This window comes from Ictalurus furcatus, chromosome 7 (genome assembly GCF_023375685.1).
Source record: "Ictalurus furcatus strain D&B chromosome 7, Billie_1.0, whole genome shotgun sequence".
NCBI classification, from domain to species: Eukaryota; Metazoa; Chordata; class Actinopteri; order Siluriformes; family Ictaluridae; genus Ictalurus; species Ictalurus furcatus.
In genome coordinates, this window is record NC_071261.1 from 7,348,802 (window position 1) to 7,373,036 (window position 24,235).

The window sequence follows — 24,235 nt, forward strand, 5'->3', positions numbered from 1 at the left end:
GAGATTAAAAAAAAAAAAAAGGGCAAAATCCAAATCCCACTTGACTTCTTCATTAGAATTTGAATGATTTTGTCTACAAGAGAATTTTTTTTTTTCTAGTGCTTGTGCAAAGATTATTAAATGGCACATCTGGGGGGGGAGGGGGGGAAAAACGGGTACAGATTTAACAGGCTGTTCTAATTATACGCAATAAAACCCACATTAACTGCATTTGTGACGAGTCAAATCTCATCGCATATTGTAAACCACTAAACTATTTCTATATCTACCTGGTGACTCCGCTTCCAGGAAAAAAATAAGTGAGGGCGTTTTTTTTTTTTTTTTTTTTTAAGCAGCTTTTCGTGCAGAGGTGTAAAACAACAGAGCACAGGAAACAGCCCCCTAAGGTCACCTCTCTCATTTCATTCTCTCATAGGCTGAGAAAGTTGAGGTTTCCTGTAAAGACAAAAGAGGATCTGGGTAGATCATGAGGCTCTCTCAGTGGGTCGGAACTGATGAGAAAACTGCTGCCAACGGCCTGAAAACTCTCCGGCATGTCGAAAATTTGACTGAAGGTTATTACAAATCTATAGAGAACAAACTGTTAGAGTAGGGTAGGAGTTTAGCTTTCACTTCTCTTCAAATCGCGGTCTTCGCGTAATATCTTCATGCAAATCCTATCGACGGCTTTCGTAACGTGTAGGAGTAGGAAAAACATCTGATTAGACAGATGCGATTCCTCTCGTTTTATGAATGGACAGTACGGGAACACGTATTATGTTGTACATCTGAACTCACTGACCTTGCTGCTAGCAGATGTAGACTGAGGAAGTTGCTCTTCACGCAGGAAATTTAGACTCTATGTACTGCCTCGCTTTGAATTAAAAAAAAAAACAAAAAAAAAAAAAAACGATTCTGCTTTCAATTCTTCAATTATTGTTCGAGTAGCTTTCGGCAAACGTGCATCACGGTCATCAATTAAATGCTGCGTTATACACCGTTTGGAAATCCTCTGAATATATTCTACTTGCATACACTGCCCTCCACTAATATTGGCACCCTCGGTGAATATGAGCAAATACGGCTGGGAAAAATCGTCTTTTATTGTTTAACCTTTTGATCTTTCGCTTTAAAAAAAATAAAAAAAATAAAAAATAATAATCACAAAAATACTCTGCTCTCATGGATCTCAAAACAATTACAAACAGAACACCGGTTTAGCCAATAAATAAATAAATAAATAAATAATCTTTCTTAAATATAGGTGTGCAACAATTATTGGCACCCCTGTGCATATTCACATGAGAAAAATATACTTGAAGTATTTTCCCACTGATATTTTTACTTTTTTTTTTTTTTTAAGCACACCTGGGTGACCAGGAACAGGAAATCGTTCAACCGTGACTTCCTGTTTCACGGGGGTTCAAATGAGGCGACGCGTATCCGAAATTCCCTTAGTCATTCATCACAATGGATAAGACAGCTGGAGGAATACAGCTGTGATGTGCGGCAAAAGGTTGTTGAGCTCAACAGCGTAGGGGTCTAGATATAGCGCAACACAAAAATGTGTTTAAGTTACACCGTTTTAGTCTTTTACGCTCATCCTGAAGTTGAACCTGGCATTTGTATTCGTTCTGAACCGTTTCGGGCGATAATCCCGTAACTCGCCGCCAACGTTAATATCTTGACTGAATAATGACGTGCATGCGAAATACCGCTGGCGTAGCGCGTCACATTAGCCATGCTTCCGTCCAAACAGCTTGCACACATTTCGGAATGAAAAATATAATAAAATCTTCAGCGATTTGCCCTTGGTCAAGCAAAATAAAGAGATAAATACATACATGTTGGTAGTTCTGGAACCTCTACTCAGGTATTTATGTGCAATACATTTTTATTAGGGATGATGATGATAATTCTGAAAAGCACTTAATCTATCTTTTTTTTTTTTTTTTTCCAATTAAGCAATTAGTTGGATTCTTTATTTGTAAAAATTCAGTTAAATAAATAAATAAATAAATAATAAAAAATATTTCTTACTTCAGAAGGCTTAAATTAATTAAGTCACTAAGCGCAAAACAAGATTTTCCTCGTTTATCAAATAACGTCACACCGTGTGAATAACATCAAGAGCTCACGTGAACCAAACAAGACACCAAAACGTACGGTGATGGGTTCTGTACACTTTTAAACTATATATCTTACTACACTATACAGGGTATCCTAAAAATCTCCATACACTCCCAAAAATAAAGGTTCTGATGAGAAGCAAAAAGGGTTTCTCCCACCGCTACTCCGGTGAGTGTGGAACACGATGCAGGGCTGTCTGGTTTTATTTATGTATGTATGTATTTATTTTTATTCGTAATGGCCTGGTCACCAAACCCTAAACTAGTAAAAAAAAAAAATATTATATTCTGGCCGCACTCACCCGCTGTCCGACTCCCATAAGACACACGAGGCTGATTTTAAATGTATACGTTTTTCCTTTTTATTATTATTATTATTATTATTATTATTATTATTTTCTTCAATGATTTACTCCCGAAAACCCTAATATTCAGCATATTCAGTGAGAGTGCTATATTTGGGCATTTTAAAGAAGGTGTTTAAAAAAAATATTAGGATAATACAGGTATAATTTTAAATTCACTCTTGTACGCCTCATGAGTTTGGAGTCATAGATCTTCTTTATTATTATTATTATTCTTTTTGGGTTTTTTTTTGCATGTTTTTGTGTCTGATCCCCGTAGCCAGTTGAACCGGCGTCGTTACCGAGCGATCCGACAGCGCTGTCGAGTTCTGGATTGTGATTGGTCGGAAGGTGTCGATTTAATTCTCTATAACGGCAGCTCCGACAGCGCTGTCGAGTTCTGGATTGTGATTGGTCGGAAGGTGTCGATTTAATTCTCTATAACGGCAGCTCCGGCAGCGCTGTCGAGTTCTGGATTGTGATTGGTCGGAAGGTGTCGATTTAATTCTCTATAACGGCAGCTCCGACAGCGCTGTCGAGTTCTGGATTGTGATTGGTCGGAAGGTGTCGATTTAATTCTCGATAACGGCAGCTCTGACCGTAGCGCAGGTTTATATTAATTCGCTCGTTCTGATGCGCCGTCGTTTCCACAGTGATGGCTCGTTCACAGGGTCTCGTGTCACTGATGATGGACAGATTTTTTAAAAAATGGTCGACGCGGTGGAGTTTTCTGTAAGGAGATGATTGTTTATCTAACATTTTATGGAAGGAGTCTCCAGTGTCGGAGGTAAAGCTGTAACTATGTTTTTTTCCCCCCGACATTTCCTTTGGTTTCTCGGAGTGTTTGTAGCTGCTGTAACGTAAGCGGGAACAGGAACTGACTCGTTTCACAGAACAGTAAAGATAACTATATATGGATTAAAAATTGTTTAATAAATCAAGAATTGTAATCGTTTGCAAGTCTCTGTGGCAAAAGAGGAATAAAACACTCGCTCTTGTAGGAAAGTCTGCTGCGTTCCAGTTTCAGTTCTCTGGTACAACTGGCTACATTTCTCTTGCGCTCTCTCTCTCGAACCCCATGCACGAGTTATTTTGACCGAATTGGGTTTAATTGTTCGACCTCGTCACTTGCATGTGGTTGAATCCATGATGCAGGTGGAACCCAACTTCTTTTTTTATTATTATTATTATTACCTATAGAACCTGTAATGAAACAAAGAACTTCTTTCATCTCCAAAGACAGTTCCATATAGCTCCACTCAAGACAATGAAAAACGGTTCTTGACCAGAAGGTTCTTTGCAGAACCTTTAAAGAACCAGTGAGGAACCTTTATTTTAAAAAGAGTGCACCATAGAGGAAATTTTTTTCTTTTTCCTTTTTCTTTCTTTTAGCAAAATGTCTTCCAAAATGTTTCATTCTTAGTTTATATGATATCACACATTTTTTTTCAGATAGCCTTTAAGAACGCCTTTCACAAAAGAAGAACGTATAGAAATCATCCTCATGGGTGTGGATGGGGAAGCCGTCGCAGGGTCGCGATGGATTTTAACAGGAAACGTGGCAAGGCGAGCACATCTCACACACACACACACGACACTCTCGCCAGACTTATTAAGTGTTGTGGACCATCCGAGAAGACCTGGACGTCCACGAACATCCACTGACCAACGCACAATCCATGTGGTGCTACGTACGCGGTCTTTTGGGACACCTTTATACCGCATTTCAAGGCCTGATTTGTTCAATTCAAAATAAAAGGCCAAATAAAAATATCTACTCTCTGTTTCGTGACCCAAAATAAACTCTAATGCTACATGTCTTTTGCTAGCTGGGTGTGTAGGTGAGGAAAATCATCATTGCTGTGTGGTCTGGAATTGACTCCGAAGCTTTACGGTTTGACTATTCAGTGGTTTCGGTGCTTGAATCGACTCTTTGGGGGATTCGACTTCGAAGAAAACCCAAAGCAGAAACTACTCGACACAACGTTTATTAAAAACGTTATACATTGTGAACGCTACGCTACTTTTACGCTACTTTCCAACACTGCAAATGCTTCATGATTTGAGATCATGCTCAGTTTGAAGGCATCGACTTGCCATTTAAAAAAAAAAAAAAAGAAGTACTGACTTGTTGTCTAGAGTAGCACTTGATAATGTTTTCTGATAAAGCAGGAAATATAGATAACTATAACCATAAATGTGCAAGAGAGCTTAGAAAACCGGATAAGACGACTCAAAAGAATACACGGCGGTTAACAAGCATGGTTCAAGCGGGTTCAACTGCTTTCACCGTTTCCCACCGTGGCCACAAACGAACGATTCCAAATCGATATATTACTCATACAAAAGTACGTGTTATGTCAAGAGGACAAGACTGTAGTGCACATGTGTCAAACCCAAGAGAGAATGTGATAGATTTTTGCTGTTCTCATTCCCAACTCGTAAAATACCGACGAGTTGCCACGCCCCTAGGCGTCCGATACTGACGCAAAAGGGACCCTTCCACGTCTGTACGAAACGCTCCGGATTCTCAACTGACTCCGATGTAAACCCGTCCGCGGCGGTCAGAGACGCTCGGAGCGGACGCTCCGGCCGTCCATTCGCTCCAATAATAACCCGATCACGGCGATACATGCCGCTGTGAGCTTCAATCTGATTGAATCATACTGAGGACCGCATAAACAACATCTGCAGCAAAGTCCCGTCAAGGCGATTTCGGAATTGAGAAATCTCCACAAATTACCTCAGCATGTCCAAGAAGAGAAAAATCGACGCACAAGGAAGGCAGTTTCACGGACCATGGGAGAACGGATACACGTTTGTACTCCAAGCTGAAAAACCAGGATGTCTTTTGTGTTATGACGTGAAAGACTACAATCCACGTCGGCATTTTGACACCAAACACGGAGCTAGGTACGGTCAATTTAGCCTCCGAGAAAAATAAAGAATTGCAGCGGAATTTAAAGGCAAACCGCAGTCGCAGCAGAACGTGGAGTTAGCAGGAAATTTACTAACACAGCTGGCCGAAGAGACACGCAGCGGTCTGTCGTATTCATTAGCTGCGGATGAAAGCGTGGACGACACGGATACGGCGCGTCTAAGCGTTTTTATTAGAGGCGTGAAGCCGGACCTGTGTGTCACTGAGGAGCTCTTGGATGTAGCTGCCATGCAAGGGACCACAACGTATCAGTAAAAAAAAAAATGCCGTGGGAAAAGTTGGTGGGAATAACTACAGATGGTGCACCTGCGACGTGTGGAGGAAAAACAGGCTTGGTTGGACTAATGAAGGAGAAATTGCAAAAAAGTAACCGTCACACGCCCCTGATAACGTATCACCGCATCACCCATCGAGAAGCTCTGTGTGGAAAGGTTCTGGAGCTGGATGATATCATGATCATGAAAACAGTGAGCTTTATTCGGGCGCGTGGCCGGAATCACCGCCAGTTCCAGCTGCTCCTGCAGGAGGGGGGCTCGGAGCACGGAGATATGCCGTACCATACAGAAGTAAGGTGGCTGAGTAGGAGCATTCTCTTTTGTGTTTTGTTACTTCCAGAACATGATCTGTGAATGAGGACGTGTGCGAGATGGTGTCTCAGGGTGAGGACGGATCTACTCGATGTGTTCGAGGACAGGCAGCGTCACCTCATCGTTGTTGTTCTTTTTGTAAAATGCTACATCTGTAATACATCTGAACCGTGCCACGGCTCCGCCCCCTGACTGTGCTGGAAAAAAGTTCCGAATGAAGTTGAGTTGTTAATATCACAACTTCTTTATAATATTTATCTTTATTTGCTTAAATAGTTTGAACACTGATTCAAGTAATGCGGGTTTCAAACTGAACACTTATCTCATTTATTTATTTAATTAATTTAATTGATTTATATCTGTGCAAACGCATGTGTCATATTTGTGAGTTGAATACATAATAAATACAGGAACGGTCATTTAACAATGTAATAAGGTGTCGTTTCATTTATTTTCAATTTATTTTCAATCACGTTGCATTTTGTTACATTCATACTGTTAATGTGGCCCATCGAGGGCAGCCATCATGCTGATGTGGCCCTCGGTGAAAATGAGTCCGCAATACCCCCCCCCCCCCCCCCCCCCGCCTTAAAGCATAGCATTTACAAATCAAATGTGTGACTTAAAAAATAAATAAACACGTGTGTTAAAAAAAAAAAAAAAAAAAAAAAAAAAAAAAAAAAAACTGTACATGAATCTGATTTTGGGAAATGATTGGCTGACAATCAGAACTAGGGTTCATTAATATGCGTGACTCAAAACGGTCACATCCACTAATTCCAAAACCGAAACAAATCCTACACGCCGCTTCAAATCATTGAGGGCATGCTCTAAAACAAATTTACAAAAAAAAAAAAAGAAAAAAAATGCGTCAGCTTCGAGATTTGCTATGAGTCAGTCTGTTTAACAGTACAATCTGCGTGGGCTGAGCTTCTACACTAAACCTGGTCATTGATCACTTTTACAGCGCTTGTAAAGAGTTGATCATAAACAGAGACCGGAACACAAAAACAAAGCCACCGTCGTCTTATCCGTACGCCTCCGGAACTCGGAACGCCACAGCAAGCAGCGCTCGTTGATTTATTACCGGTTGAACGTTTTATACTTATCCATTTGGCAGAAATGTCTGGCAATGGCGGGAAAAGCATACGCATACGCCAGCTAAGTGCGAAGATGCTAACGGTCTAGCTCAAGGGGTCCGCCTTCATTCGATGAAATGAATAGAACAACTTGTTGATGAGGGTAACTGGGAGTTTCTTCGAGTTAAATGAAGCACCGCGGCAGTGAAATCGTGTTTAACAATGTGTTTATGACACTACTTCAGTTGTATACGACCGTACAATATATATATATATATCTCTCGAAATGATTTAAAACTGGTTAATGTTTCACAAATATCTCAAGGCCAAATATTTATTTATTTATTAATTTATTTAATTTTCAAAGAGCACCGCCTTCCTGCACGTGTTGCTTCTTCTTTACTGCAGCACTCCCGTTTAATTACGCTGTTATTTATTTATCATCGAGGATTCGTTTACCGCTTTGTGCAACAGGAAAGACTGCACTCCTTATATAAATGAATGGGATGTCGCCAAAAATGCCTCAACAGGACATTACCTAGCTCATTAGCTAATACGACCGACAGACACGTACCGTTTAACGGACCAAAAGGATACGCAATGATCTAGAAGACCCAATCGAGGGGCGAGTGTGGGCGGAGCCACGCCGTCGTTTATAAAAGTCTTCGTTCCGGTCTGTTTACGCCGAAACGCGAGGTCAGTGTGGTTCTTCGGCGTTTCCAGAAGGCTCCGTTTTCACGGGTCGGAAAACGCCGGAGGAGCGTAGACGACAGGTGTAACCGTAGCAACTGTTAACAGTCACTGGTGTAAATTCAGGGATTCGGATCCTTTTTTGGTGCACCGAGCAGTAACGGTGTCTCAAACCATTGGTGTGGGTACAGCGATATCGTGCAGCTAAATGGTGTCAACACTTCCTCCTGCTACGATATGGACTGGGTTCGCACGGGGGCTGGTACCCAGACTTTCGTCTAACGAATCGTAGAGAGGTCACGTGACATCGTCTGACTGTCCACTATATCTCGTCAGGGTGAATAATTCTGAGACTGGAGAAATCATTATGAGTTGCATTTTCAGTTGAATTTGGGGGGGGGACCTCTTGAAGCATTCGCCGTGTCGTGTTGAACTATTTCGATTGCTTTTGTTTGATCTGTTCGTCGCAAACAGCTGAAACTCTGTACATTTTGACAATAAACCTGATTTGCAATGGGGGTGGAATCATTCTGATCGCAACGGTGTTCATCACTGATACTGACGGAGGAACAGAATACGAGAGTAGTGCTGTTATATCGAAAATTGTCTGCTAATCCCATGACATCATGATATTATAGCAGTTAATGTTTTGCGCTGTGGTAGCTTTGATTGTTTCTGGTTAGAGCAGATTCATGTCACGGTGAATGTAAAGAGCCCCAGCAGTGGTTGAAGCTCAGGGCTTTCCACCAGACTGCGTCAGTGGGATTAAATGTCAGAGGCATGAAAACCACACGATGCACATAGTAGAACGAGTCAACTAAATGAGAGCCATTACACCATTCTGTCTCTCTCTCACACACACACATACACACCCTTGACAACCAACAGAACCAGTGGGTTGCCATTCATAAACAGAAAGCCCCCCGACCGAGAGGAGGATGTGGTATACGTTACTTTAAGCTGAATATATACTCGTTTTACGTGCCAGGAAATCACAAAGCCCTCCCACTCTGCTTTCTCTCCACAGCTTAAAAAAGTCCACGGGCAGATGAGTCAGTAAGTGCTGTCATTTCCCTACAAGGTTTCTCTCTTTAGGTGGGAGTGTTTGTTGCTCAGATCTTGAGACGGTTCTCAATCGACGTGGATTCCCCTCCTCATTCGGCCATGACCGTTTTCAGCGTTAAACTCTCACTTTAGCTCAGTGGAAAGTTAACTGTGGCACAGAGTCGAGATTCTACATGAAAATCTCCCAAAGACGTTTGAACAGCGCCATAAAGTTTTTACAAGGGTATGCTGGTAAAGGGGTTTACACGACATCGACTGTTAATGACTGCGCCGCTTTGATGTACTGCTTCTCTACTTGGCTAGAATTAAAGCTCGATTCAGGACTTTTTGGACTCCGGGTTTACTCGTGATGATCAAATCGAATATTTATTAATATATATTAACCTCAATAATAATAATAATAATAATAATAATAAAAATCCGTAAAATCACGTCAGTGCAATGCGTTCTGTTGGTGGAAAGTTCTGAGATAAAAACGCTCTATGGCTCAAATCAATAGACAGAAACATTACTGTACACATTTAAATACTGGTCGTGAGATAAATCCGTACTGACGAAAAAGTTTGCCTTAAGGGATCCGGACACACTGTTGAACTCGGACGCAAGTTAGTACTGGTATTAGAATAGGAGTGTTGGAAATGGACCGCTGGACAAATTCAAAATAAAAACGTTCAGAGTTATCAAATGGTCATTTACGCTAGCGTGAAGGTTCGTAGTACCTGGATCTTCGCTGAACCGTTAGCACAAGGAAGCAGGATTTACACCTTGGACGTCAGCCAGATGCAGAAATTCCAGAAACGCCAATGGCGCCGTTATGCTGGAAGAGAAAAGTACAACATGTTAGCGAACTAAATCAAAAAAATTTAATTTAAAATAAATTTTAAAAAATGCTGAAATTATTCTGTATTTGTCCTCTATTAATGACCCATGATGAGATTTTACACACGGCCCAAATTGGCGTGCTTCAGAATAATCAGACCGCGGCATCAGACGTACAGACGTTCAGAAATCGCCTAAATATCTGGCCGTAAATACGGTCGCGTGTTTGACGAGACGTGATCGGTCCGTTTAGCGATATTATACGGGAGAGTCACCACTGAAAACTTTTTTTTTTTTTTTTTTTTACAGTAAAGCGAAGAAGTGTTCGAAGAAGTACGCGAGTCTCGGAGACGCTGTTCGAGACCTCGGAAGAGAAATGCTCGTTTCTGCTCAAAACGTAGCACATACGATGCATTTATTCATGAACTAATTTAAGCTAATTACAAGAACACGTCATGGATGAGATGCCGGTTAATCGCAGAGCACCCCCACGCCCCCCACCCCCCTTACTGGCCCTCTTACTCCCACACACAGCCCCCCAAAAAAACCACACACACACTAATACCTAACAACGCACGTGACTGCGATCTGCAAGCATATTTCCACTGTGAGAACCCACCTGACGTCAGTTAGTTCACCTTCTGAACTAAAAGGTCAAAACTCACAACAGCGTCCGCTAACAAACGCGCTCTAAAGCGACAACGTGCCTTACGATAACTTGCTAAACGTACGCAAGTCGCATACATCATTCAGGTCAAACGCATAAAGCCGACTTTACACGTTTATGATATACCCCAGGGTTTTTAACGCTATAAACAGTAGGAATCACTACCTACACATACTAACCCCAAATGCTAGGGTTTTTTCAACTGGTCAATAGAGTTACCCAGAAAGTCACCATCTGAAATCAGGGGTTTCGAGTGACTGGCGCCGTGTGTGACGTGTATGATTCAGAGCGAGCTGGCATCAACCCACCAGTGGTGCAAAATGTCACAGTCGTGCCACGCGCACGAAAAAAAAAAAAAAACACAAGCGCCTTCCCGGATTTACTGCTTGTTCACGTGGGCATCGTAAAATGAGGTCATTCAAATGGGTCGAGTGATTTGGTTTCGTCACCCAATAGAATAAAACTCTAATGATGAAAAATCCCTGAAGTGTAAAATCAGAAGTATGTGGACAATTCAGTAGCCCGGGTGCATGGGATGAGCAGATTTCATGTCAATTCGTTGTGTTTTTTTTAAATAAAAAAAAAAAAATGTATTCGTAGTCAGTTCCACAGCCAGAAAAATAAAACACGTAGAACCACGTCTAGTTCTTCTTCTTACTCATTTATACGCCTGGAAATACTCTTAAAATATACTTCGAGCAAGCGATCGAAGGAAAAACTCTTTCGGACCTCTGACCTTGCTGTGACCGTGACCTTGTTTGGATCGCCTCCAAAACTCAACTTATCACGGTAATTCCATGTAAATCCTACGAACATTCGACCGCTTGTTCTCGAGATAGCATGCTGACGGACGAGAATCTTCTCCGCGTCCTGACGGCGCCCGTACGAAGCCGAAGTGTCGGTCACCGTCTTGCTGACTTTGATCTTACATTAGAAACTCACATACTCGCGGGTCATTCCCATCCCAAGTGGTCCGATAACTGCAGAGTCGGTTGCTTGAATGATTTTTTTTTTATTGTTTTTGAGCGATTACCTCGATGTATTGGCATTGCATAAGCACCAGGTTTATCTGAATTTATTCGGTTTAACGACGACGGCCATCTTTGTGTCACGGCGCTCAACAAATTTTGGTTATACGGCTGTTTTCAACCAAAGACGATCAAAGATCAGTGCTTGTTCTAAGGAGCTAGGGATATATCCAAAATTTGGCTGTATAACCAAAACTGGTGATTTCGCAACGCTGATACATGGACTTGAGCAACCTGCACTGGACCACTTTGAGATGGAATGACCCTCGTTCATTATATGTAGTCTGTATTAATGCATTTAACGACCTAACTAGCTCGCCGTACGTTATCCCGCTACGCTAGCCATCATTTTTAAACCTAGACGTTTAGGAGTCTTGGCAACCTGAGACTGTTTAGCACAGTGGAGAATTTACTTGTGACCTGGGCTAGCAAATAAATTCATCGTTTGTCAATGTCACCGCTTGTGAGCGGGTGTCCAGACAACACACAGTGCAGCTCGCAAACACTTCAGTCAACAAGGTGAGTACGGTTACCATGAGCGTTCATGCTGAAGTGTTAGATCTGGCAGCGTTTCCCCGCGCTTGGTTCGGTGCCAAAGAGCAACAGGCAGGCCGCTGAAAGTTCCACGGTTTCAGAACAGAACGCGTTTTGTTTCCGTTTGTTTTTTTTTAATCTGTTATACGTGATGACGTTACGATCGAAATGACGCAATACGTGATCATTAAGTAAAACAAATCATCCACGACTGGCAAATCGCTCAACCGCGAGACTGGAGCAGCACGAGGAATGTGGTGAGATTCGCCAGCAGGGTTGTCTGTCATGAAGCAACTCTTCCTAATGCTTACACAACATCGTGACTCACAAAAAAAGGCAACTTTTTTTTTTCTTTTGTTTTTTTTTTTGTCTGAGGTTTACGCATGTCTTAACCTACAGCATCGTGGGAATGACGGTACTTCTCACCTTTCTCTCGTTTCGAGCAGACACACGTTTCACTCCAGCGTCCGAGGACAAAAGAAGTGTCTGGCGGCTGTCTGGCGAGCGTAACGCCACATTCGTTATCTCTGCAAATCCACCATGACAGGATGGACTCACCAGAAGTGAGACAGTAACTCGATGCTTGCGCTCGATCGTTAGCAGGACTACAACCTGTGCTAGGAACTCTAGAAGGTCCCTAAAACCCTCAGAAAAGTTCCATCTTTTGACATTTTCATTTTGGCTTTCAGGAGACAAGCGCGAGTGCTTCCTGTAGTGTCGTTATACTTAAGAAAAACGTGCAAAATGTGTCGCGATGTGCATTTTATTGAAGGCAAAACACCGCAATCTTCCCAAACTTCTACATCTTTAATCATGGAGAGATGAATGGAGATCACTTGGACTAGCCGTTGCATATTAAGCCAAGATCTAAAAATAAATAAAATATTTTTTTTAAAAAACAACACAAAAATGGCTGCTTCAGTGAATCCAAAAAGCACTCATGAGCAGAAACATCTGAACGATAGACGAAGGAATAGAAGTCCAGACTGGCTGCCTCGGTGAGCGCGGTGCTGGAGCTCCGCCAACACAGCGAGAGCCAGGACTGGATAAAAATAGGTGAAAGTGCTAGCTCAAATGACCAGGCGGACGCACTCACCCCGAGGAAGTCACATGGGTCGCTGATGGCGATGCTGCTCTGCAAACACTGATCAGTATCATCTGCTAGAGCTTCAGTGCTTTAGCCAAGGATTTCTCTCTCACTCTCTCTCTCTCTCTCACACACACACAGTGCAAGTGAATTGTATTAGTACCGTGTCTGTCTCTCCAGCATTCCACTCTTTAAATCTGGGACGAGTGTAAAAATAGTTCTTTGAAAGTAAAGCCATCTGGGCTAGAACATTCAGACAATGGTATGAAAAACCTTCGGCATATAAAAGGCTTAGAAATAGGGGATTGGAAGGTGAATTCGAGTGAGGATACGCCGTACAGTAGATGGATGGGTCTCGTGTGCATGTGTAGAGCTTGTTAGTGGCCCGTGGCCATCTGAAGGCCAGGGTTCTGACGCTGCTCCCGATACAAGCGGTGCACTTTAAATAGCTCCGCTACGGAAAGGGAGAACTGTGGGTCTTTTAGGGGAAAAAAAAGAAAACGAAAAACCGAAAGAAGAAAAAAAAAAAAAAAAAAAGAAAAACTGCACATTTCTTATCGCCCACTTCATCTGCTACTACAGCGAAAAAGCATGAAGGAAGTGGGCAGGGCAGAGAGAGTGGTGGAATTCGCTCATCGCTAATGAAGACTTTAAATTCCAGCTGAACGCTTCAATTCTGTTAAGGTCAAAAATCTAATCTAATACGCACGACAGAAAGAAAAAAAATAACAAAAACAGCATTTGTTCTAGTTGTGCATGTTGATGTAATGCTTATACATTGACAGCATGTAGGGATATATATATATATATATATAAATATATATATATAAATATATATATTTTAGATGGGTAGGTGGTCAAGTCCCAGGGCTATTGATCAGGTCAGCTCAAGCTGCCACTGTTGACCTCTAGAAGTGATGACGCATCGTGATTTCGATTCGCAGGATAAAGATTAGACGGGCCGGCCGTTCCTTTGTGAATGATGAGTAGCGGAGTTCCATGCAAATCACCTCGCCAGCCTATTTACAGGCCCTCCAGGATTTCTGGCGATCGCGGAAACGTACGCCGAATCAAATCAAGCAAACGCCGCGATATCCGGAGGAGAATCGGGTCACGACGCGCGTTCAGCCCGAGCCCTCTCGGATTCACGTGCGGCGAACGTTAGTACAACTGAAAGGTCTCGTTTACCAACAAACGGCACCGCGACGACTGCGGAACTTTGCGCAGTTCTGATTCCACCAATTCCAAGTAGTTTTCCCAAAACAGTTTTCCAAAATAAAAGCGCGGACAATTTTGAAAATCGGGCATTTTTGGATGCAAAATTGATTGATTGATTTATTTATTTAAATCTGTGAAATCCTGTATGGACTGTATTAAATTATTTACACGCTACTGAATACTACGAATAATTTTTACACACCAGTTGATGACCGTTACATTCAATAATTTCAGCCGTTGGCGTAATCCAAACTGCCGAACCCGTATCGAGCCCTTAAGCAAGGCCCTCCCCCAGAGGCGGTGTATCATGGCCGAGTCTGTGCTGTGATCCCAGCCGGGAAACGTATTTCACTCTGCTTTAAGACGTCAATCCTTTCTCGGGTAGTGAAGGATACATGAGGATTTCCAGGCTCCATCTTAAAGTACAGCAAAACACAAGAGGAGAGTATACATATGCGTAGCGACCTGCTGGAGTAAGTGTGCGAGAGGGAAAGTCAATAAAAGGCTGAGACGTGAGCGACGCATGAGAACTAGTTCACCTGGACGTGAGACTCGGACACGCCCTTTTCTCCCTGACTGATGACGCAATTATACATTAACGCTGTGCCCGATTATACGCACGTTATATCACAGGCAATACCGACCGAGCGATGATGAACGGACGCTGTGCGTCTGTGTGCAATAAACACCTGAGGAACTTTAAATACAGGTACACATGCTGATGTGAAAAGTTGGTCGACGTGTTACAGGACCTTCGCTTGCGCCATTTTTTTTTTTTGTTTTTTTTTTTTCCCGCCACCTGCTCGGTCATGTCGCTCGGTCACGGTCAGCACATCCTCTTCTCTAATTCCATTTCCAGGCTGGGCTGAGATCTGGTTACTAACACATGCTTTTTCCACGCACAGTTCACATGAGAGGTCCGTCTCGGTCATCTGGATTCACGAGTGAACTCTGAAGAATGCAACAAAAGGGCAAACGACTGTGTGACGAGCGACGAGCGACGGCCTTGTGACTGATCACAAGCCCGGAGAACCGTGCCAAGTCGACGCTGTGCTTAGTCACTTGCGCTATTATTTGAGTCATGAAGTCATTAAGATTAAATAACTGTTATCTAGCACTGTAAAAAAAAAAATAAAAATAAAAGTACATAATAAAATACAATAGGAGATGCTGTTCTAAGAAAATAATCGAACGGGGCGTGTACCGTTGCCTGATACTTCCTAGAAAAACATATCCCAAAGGGTTTTATTCTCCTCTTACCCCACAGCAATACGGTAATGATTACACATTTTATAAGGACAATGTTATTAGGACTGGGTAATATAAAGATACAGCACTGACCCTGATATATTACAATCACAATACCCCCCCTCCCCCTCCCCCCCCTCCCTCCCTGATGCTTAACAAAGTGCTGACACCGGAGACTCCTTCAAAAAAAAAAAAAAATTTCCCGAAACAAACGACTCCTTACAGAAAACTTCACCGGATCAACAATTGCGGTCATGTGGAGCGACTGTCCTAGAAGTCTCTGTGTCAGTTTTTACTATAGGAACAACTTATATGAGCTAATTTTTTTTTTTTTTTTTTTTTAAATACTTTAAAAAGAAAATGAACCGAAACCTCCTGACCAATCAGAATCGAGCATTCTACTACAAAACAAAACGTGAGTAAAAAAAAAAAAACAGTAGGGTTGGACGATAATACCAATATCATGACGAATGACGACGCGATACACTTTTCTGAGATATCGTTGGTATGGTGATGTATTTATTTATTTATTTATTATTTTAATAATTATAAATGAAATGGTACTGAATGGATGCCGGTGATTTGACGTCATTTAAAAAAAATTAATAAATAAAAAAAAAAAAAACACTTCATCATCTTTGTCTTTCTAGGCATTAAAGAAAAGTATTGTCAAACTCGGTTTTCTTTATTTTAGTACAACTGTTTATCGTGGATATGCATGGTGTATCGTAGAAGTATCGTGATATGATATTTCGGTCATAATCGCCCAGCCCTACATAACAACCCACTAACGCGAGCCTCTAAAACATACCCAACAGACCATTATAGCGGTTTATTACCGGGTGCACTTTGCTACAGTGTTCATGGACCCTTCTAAAAGTTTCAAAAACACTACCCGATAATGAACGCGTGCCTCCGAGGAAGACGTCAGCCACGAGTTATTATCTCAACCCTTCGGAGCGTTAAACCCGACCCCTGACGAGCACGGAATCTCTCAAAAGCAGCGTCTTCATTTGAATTTGTGTCGTAAAAGAGCGACACTGAGAACCGCGCTATTCTACGGTCTTTCCGCAGCCGGGAGGGATGTTTAAAACATGAATGAATGGCTGAGCAAGGACTATTTTTAAATCCGTAGTAAGACTGGGTTTTCTCTTTCCAGAGAAGACAGTGTGGCTCAGGTGTCTCTGCACTGTTGGAAACTCCTACACTCTATTCAAATGATGCAGGGTGTGTGTTACCATTTTGGACGTAACCCAGAGCAAGGAGCGGGGGGGGGGGCAGCGGTAGGCTTGGGGGGGGGGGTCCCCTGATAAAGGAAAGAGTGAGTAAGAGTCAGCAACAGTCAGAGCAAAATCCCCAACAGAAATATGTGCTGCTCACTCAAGTGCAGAGAAACAGAACAGAACAGCGCACTAAGGCATGAAATAAGGTTTCAGGCTGAGGACAGAGCAACGCCACCTTAGCCCGGTTTTATTATATAATACACACACCCACAGTCAAAAGTCTGTGGACGCCCGACTGATGTTTCTCATGATCTTAAAAACCTTCTGATCTGAAGGTGTATGATTAAATGTTTGAAATCGGTGCCGACGTGTTCGTTTCTTTCATTAGAAATCTAGAAATTTTATTTACAAAAAAAAAACAACGTTGTTTTAAACGGACGACTCGGGGCGGAAATATTCCGAAAAGCAGGCGGTGAGTGTGCGGCGTCGGTGAGAACTCGGTTAATACCGTTTAAAAAGCGTCTCGGGGAAATTCCTCGAGAAATCGCTCGAGAAATCGCCGAGAATACATTTCTGCAAATTCTAGGCAAAGAGCGTGTCTACTTCGAAGACGCTAAAATATTAAATTATTCTCATTTATTTTGAATTCCCATAATTCCCCAGTCGTGTTACTCCAGAGTTTTGATGACTTTATTATTATTATTCTGAAATGTGGAGAGTGAGTGTCTAAACTTTTGACTGATATTTAAACACACACACACACACAGAAAGATAAAACAAGCCAAGCTCTTGTCTTGTGAGTCATCAGTCTGTGTTCGCACCTTTGCACATCTAAAAGAAAAAGAGTAAGCATTTCCTGCTATATCTACTATGATCACTTCCTGTTGACGGTGTGCCTCTTCGGAGCTTTATTTCCGTCACTTTAAGAAGGAGGCTGGGTGATACGACAATATAATATGCTTTAGTAAAACACTGGGGACGTTGTGATTTTATATCAAGGTATTAACGTTATAATATATCGCACGGGGATCTTTTTTTTTTTTTTTTTTTTTTTTTATAAAAATACCAAAATTTCCTCCTCTATTTGCTCACCTGCAGATTCCCACCCACCGTCCGGCTTTTCCGAGCGGGGTGGGCGAAGGCTAATATGTGATTCCTTGCTTCCGAAACACGTGAAATCAACCTACTGCATCTTTTTCGAACACAGGGTGGGGTAACACACTCGGAGGAATGTGCGATCCGCCCTCTTCCGCATACTTGATCTGGCAGACGTAAACGATCGAGCGCAGAAAGCGAGAGAGAGAGAGAGAGAGAGAGAGAGAGAGAGCGAATGACGTCATTCCCACACAGAGAGCATGGCCACAGATGGCTATGGCGTTGTCGGGATTCGAACTCGCAATCTCTGAGGAAAAAAATTCTTCCAGTCTGTAATTAAATTTATATTTAAAAAAAAATAAAGCTAAATCCTTAGCCCTGGTGTCCAATCATTATTTGTCCACTTTCTTTATAATCAAAACTTGTTTTTGGGTGTTTATTTATTTATTTATTTTTAAGTTCAGTTAGCTTTAATTGTGGCAGTTTGTGAGCAAATTTATACATCACGATACACATCATGCACCTTAGAAATGTCTTCAAGAATTGTGATATGAGAATTCGACAAATACGGAGCAGAGGCTCTTGTGAGTATTAAAATGAAAGCTCAGGAACGTAAATTAGGCTAATCTTAGCGCTCAGCCTACTCGGGGCAAGTGAATTTCATCCGCCGAGAGTCGGGTGGTCTCTTAGAACTCGTGTACCTCTCAATCAGACTGCAGAACCGTTCCAGTTCCACCTGGTGTGGAGTAACGGGTCGCTCTCGGGAGGTGCCGACGAAGAGAGGGAGGCGGCGTGTGTATTAGATATGCATGCGTGGCCTTGCACGGTGTGTTCGTCTCATGACACTGATGTTCCATGACATGCAGTTTAAAAGCAAGAGTCTCAGATGACTGAGCTGAAAGAAAAAGAAAAAAAAAAAAGAACAACAAAAAACCCAAGTCAAAATCCCCTTGCCGGTTCAGATCAAAAGGACACCATGTTTTCTACACATCTGCTGATTGATGAGTGACTGCTCGCCTACGCGTGAAACCAAAACGTCATTCTGGGTCAGAAACCCGATAAATTCTGTCGAACGACACTAAAACGTGATCTCGGCGGACGAGCCGATTCGTTTTCAGATCTCATTTTGAACAGACCTCGTTTAGGCTGCCTGGAAATAAACGCGCCCCAAAAAGAAAAACAAAAACACGCTAATGAAGCGCGGCGTGTCAATTAAAACGCATTTAAAACTAGCGCCGAGCTACAAAATTGTGTCTTGGAACCATTTTTTTTTTTTTTTTTTTTAAGCGCAGGGATTGTAACCGGCGTGATGACGAGAACACCCCTCGCTGAGTGCATTTTTTTAAATCCCAAAATTGAGGAATTTATTAAAGAATGCAGAAGTTCGGCTTGGTGACTGAACGATGGCTCACGGTCTCGCGCTCGAATTGTTTAAACTATGATTCACAGAGAAGATTTAAAAACATTAGGACTGAACAGTGCGCAAAAAAAAAAAAAAAAAAAAAAAAAAAAAAAAACAGGAAGCAAACCCCACCGAGTTGACAAGCAGACTCGTATAAATATATACGCTTCCTTCTTAATGACATTAATCACCGTCGCGGTGTTCGGACATGCTGACGTGAGCCGTTCCGCTTGGTTTGTAGTGACCGAACGGACGGGTAAAGGAAAAAGACGAGTTGAGAAATGGGAATCGATTATAATCCCCACCCCATCGTCAGTATCTTTGTGACACAGGGTAAAGGAGATACGACGGAGTGTTATCGATCGCGCCGTTTCCCGTTGAATCGGCCACACCAGCTTCGGTGACGCATCAAACCTTTACCATTAACAGCTGCTCGAGATTCGCTCTTCGAGTCCTGAACAGGAAAGATAACTGGAGTGGGATTGGCGTTTCCTTGACTTGGAAAATCCGGAACGGGCCTCAACTTGTGCGGAGAACACATCACATTTCCTCAGTGCTACAGCTCGGTCCTTTGGATCAGCTCAATTTAGTGGTTTTTATGTATACATAAAAAGACTGAATGCCAGAAATACATGACATTTGCTTCACTTCCTGCAGTTGGGTCAGTCGAAACACTGCATATGTGAAAGAATCCTTAAAAAAAAATAAAAATTAAAAAAAATTAAAAAACCCCACGACTTTGCTGTGGAACGCGATGCTCTTGTGCTCGGCGCACGTGCGGAGCACGACGTCGGCTCATCATTATGGCGCACGTGAACGTTCACACCTACATCCTCTGTGCAGGCTTTCCTCCAGAACAGTAGCAGGCCATTGATGGTGGAACTGGAGAACGGGGAATAAGCGAGGGAGAAATTAGAGAGGAAGCAGGCAAGGGCGGAAACGAACGTGAGTCATGGCCACGGTCACGTCAAACGGTAAAATATTTACGAAAAACAGAACGCGACATTGTTTTTTTTTTGGTCGCGTTCGCAGCACAACAATACGCCTATTCTCTTCATGTGGCTGGTGGTGAGGCAGATGTGTGGAGCTCTGCCAGATTTACTCGCTTTATTGAGCCGAAAGCTCTGGAGGACGCGTAATCGCATCTACTTAGCATGATCATGCTAAGAAAATGAATTTAACCGAAAGGGTTCTGCGGGACCAATTTCACATGCAAAAAACTAAACAAAACATGAAAATCAAGCGACACTGCGAACGGCGTGCTGGTGTTCTGAGAGAACGTCCCGTTTCCTAGTTTTTCCTTCAGAGAAAATGAAACAAAACGGCTTTTCCTAGGCGTCCTCGAGGCGTTCTGCAGCTGTGGAAGCCCATAAATCAGCCCTGAACAGCTTCATGGACTTGTAGGTAAATCAGCGGAAACCCCCCCCGAGGCTTTCTCTCGCCCTGAAAGGTGTCCGTTGTTTGTTTTTTTTGGCCCCCCACACCCCCACAGATAACTGTGCCCTTCCTTCAACGGAATGAGGGAAGGGCACGTGCTGTGAAACCAGAGCTTGGTGCACCCCAATCTACTCAAACACAAGCACAGACAAAACCACAGCCGTTAAAGATAAGTGAGAACACTTTAAACTGTTGGCAGGAAAATCAGATAGAAGCGGTCGGATCATTCCAGAAAGACGGCTCTCGTGAATTTGCGATGCAAATTTTAACGGCGACGACGATCCGGTCTCTGAACGTGGAACAGGACGGGCACGCCGAGACTTGATCCAGCCAGGAAATCCTAACTGACACTCGTTAAAAGCAGCTTCTCACAAAATTCCTCTCCTAGGTAGAAAAGGACACGGTTTTAGGCTAGTTTATTAACGTCCACTATGTCTGAAAGTTCAGAGACACTTGAAACAGGATTCTGTTATTACGCTGGGCCATATTAAAGCGGCAATACATAACTTTAGGGGATTTGTAGAAATCTACAACGTGTCCCAAAAGTCTCCATACACAGGGGACTACGTTTACCAGCACCACGTCGGTTGTGCCTTCATCAGTGGACGTTCACGTCCTCGCCGTCGGTCCGCGACACGTCCGGTCTTTTTGAACCTGTTCCCAAGTTTGGTAACAGAATTGTGTGTGATGTGCTTACCACGTTTCCTATTAAAGTCCTTGCGACAGCTTCCCAATCCAGCCATGAGAATGATTTCAGTACGTCCTTCTTCGAAATGATTCTTAAAGACTGTCTGGAAATATATATATACATAATATAAACTACAAAATTTGGAAGACATTTTGTTAAAAATAAATAAATAAATAAATAAATAAATAAATAAATGTTCATTTCTCCTGAGAGACTTTGGCCACACCCTGTATTTACACAGCAATTAAATTCATTCTGCGATCATAATTTGTGCCGCTCGACCCGTGAGTGCAAACAATAACTAATCGAATATTTTATTTCTATACGTTAGGCGCAAGGTTGTTTTACAATTCAAAGTGAAAACAAGTAGAACTCGATGCCGGCGGCGACACCGCCAAGTCTAGTCCTTCTGGTCATTAATTTGCATGCCTGGAATACCCTTAAAGTATAACTGATGAAAATCCATTCCAGGACATTTGGCCTTGCTGGTTATAGAGCTGGGCAATATGACAAAAATATCATATCACGATACTTGAGGACATGGCTACGATACACATCACCATCTGTAATTTAGCTAACAGGCTGCCTGCATGACCGTAGTAAAACAAACCAAACAACAACAAAAAAAAACAACAACGTTAAACTGAGTTTGGCGATACTTTAATTTAATGCCTACAAAGACGAAGATGATCAAATTGGGGTTTTTTTTTTTCCTTCAAATCAACGGCATCCGTTCAGTACCGTTTCATTTGTAGTGATTAAAAACGCACAGAATTCATCACCATACCGAGGGCATCTCAGAAAAGTGTATCGCGTAATCGTTTATCACAATACTGATACTATAATCGATATATCGCCCAGCCCTAGCTGGTTATAATCATAATTCCATACAGATCCTACAAACTGCACCGCATTGTGAGACAGGACACGTACACACACGGCAGTGCTTGACCGTTTGACGGTAAACAAGAGAGCACGGCTGCGTCCCAAACCGCGTACGCACCTACTACAGTATATAGTAGGTGTAATACATGTATTTCGGCTACTATATAGTAGGTACGTACGCGGTTTGGGACGCAGCCCACGGCTTCAAGCAGTCGTCTATTTGCACGTACGGCACGACAGATAATTAACCGCACTTGAAGCTTTCGTAAAATTAAAAATAAAAGCACCCGAAACTGTATATGGTTCCATAACGAAGACCAACTGTACGTCGATACGTGAAATTCTGGAGGGAACGTCGGACGGCGTGACGTGGGGACGTAATGACGTGTGACGTTAATCCATCTACGTTCTATAACACGTAAAACCTGAACATGAAAGGAGTATTCTAAACGCGACTCATGTAAACACCTTAATCAGAATACTGTCTTATTCAGAATAAGGCCGATAATTACATCACTGCTGTCCGTGTAAACGTAGTCAGTGTTGCACTACTCACAGTTCTTTCAATGGCCAATACCACTATGTTAGCTAGCAAACTACTTACATATGCTACTTATTCAGGAAAGGGAAATAAAATGAGTCAACTAAAATCCCATTAAGTTGCTGAGCCACTTCTGAAAAGCCTAGCCAGCATTTATCCTCATTTAATCATTATAGGTCTATAGTTTTAAAGAAAGTTGTATAAGGTTGTATGTAATGACTTGAATTAATACGCAATTCAACGGCGAATACTATACTTCCAAAAAAAAAAAAATAATAATAATAATAAAAGTTTACATACCGCAGCTTTAAAGCTTTAATTATGAACCTACTGTAGTTCTGTGTTTAGTGTTTCCCTCTCTGTCCCTGTCTTTTAAACCTGTTTCACGGTCTAGCTTCTATTTTATTTATTTCATTTTTTTTTGGTGGTAACTCCAGCACTATTATAAACCATCTCTCTCTCGTGTTTTCTGAGATTTAAATAAATTCAATTAGATTAACTGAAAACATTTGACTACGGGCCTCAGATGGAACATGCTTTGCCTATGATTACAGTCGAGTAATTCTTTAGTAATGGAACAAGTCTCATTAATCATCACTAACGTTCTGTAGTGCAGAAAAGGAGAGAAACTGCAGGGGCGCTGAGGTAACACTCAGGCAACGACACCGCGTAAACTGTAAACACCAGCTTACACTGTGTGACAGACCCGTTCATGTTCTCACACTCGCTAAGAAAAACAAATCTGGACTATTTACATTAGTATGCGGTTCCCCCGCCCCAAAAAAACCCCCATGTTCGACATCGAGGAGTAGCAACGCGGCCGCGTGAAACGTTTCCTCTCAGGATTAACAGAAGGCCTGCTGTTTCTGCACACAAAGATCTATAGCGTGATGAACTCCCTGAACTCATGGGCTTCCATCTGTGAAGGTCCTCCTACTGCACCGCCTCTCATCTCTGGCCCCGCCTCCCGCTCAGGGGGGGGGAGGGGTGGGGGGGTACGGGGGGGGGGGGCTCAGCTGACTCTGCCGTATGTTGCCAGTGCAGGTTTTTGACAGCTTCCGCCAGCTGAGCTGCTCCACTTGCTAGCGGAAATAAGAGTCTGAGTGAAGAAAGAAAAAAAAAAAAAAAAAAAAACCCACGATTTGTTGCGATTCTGAAAGTTTGAAGGGAAGTGAAATTCCACGTTGCAAAACAAAATAAATAAATAAATAAATACATAAATAACACTTCGAAGAAAGTTAATATCAAATCTGACTAATTGGGGGGTTTTTTTTTTTTCTTCCCCTTGCATTTGCACCACACTACTACAGATGCACGTCGTCAGCGTCTGTCTGCGGAGGAACTCGAACCACACTGGTGTCGTGGAGTGATATGATGAGCTTCCTCCACTATAAATCAGGCCAAGGATCCTGTTACACTGAACCGCAACGAACTTAGACGCACAAAAACAAAAAGAAGGTAGCGCCTGCTCTTTCAGTTTGGATGCACCGGAGAGTTTAGGCTCAGATTGAGCCTGCTAATGCCAGACAATGGGGCACGTTTGATTCCACCT

General features: G+C 42.4%; 1 long non-coding RNA gene across 5 annotated transcripts in view; it reads right to left on the minus strand.

Annotated features, from left to right (window-relative positions):
• LOC128609571 (uncharacterized) overlaps positions 1-24,235 on the minus strand; it is a 110,569-nt gene that overhangs the window by 67,688 nt on the left and 18,646 nt on the right. For 2 of the 5 annotated variants that reach the window (XR_008386251.1, XR_008386254.1), the window contains 2 exons: positions 21,267-21,360; positions 8,147-9,628 (listed from right to left, as the gene is read on the minus strand). This is a non-coding gene — a long non-coding RNA (uncharacterized LOC128609571). Of the gene's footprint in view, positions 1-8,146; positions 9,629-18,431; positions 18,626-21,266; positions 21,361-24,235 lie in introns of those variants that run through there. The other 3 variants (XR_008386250.1, XR_008386253.1, XR_008386252.1) reach the window with 3 other exon arrangements.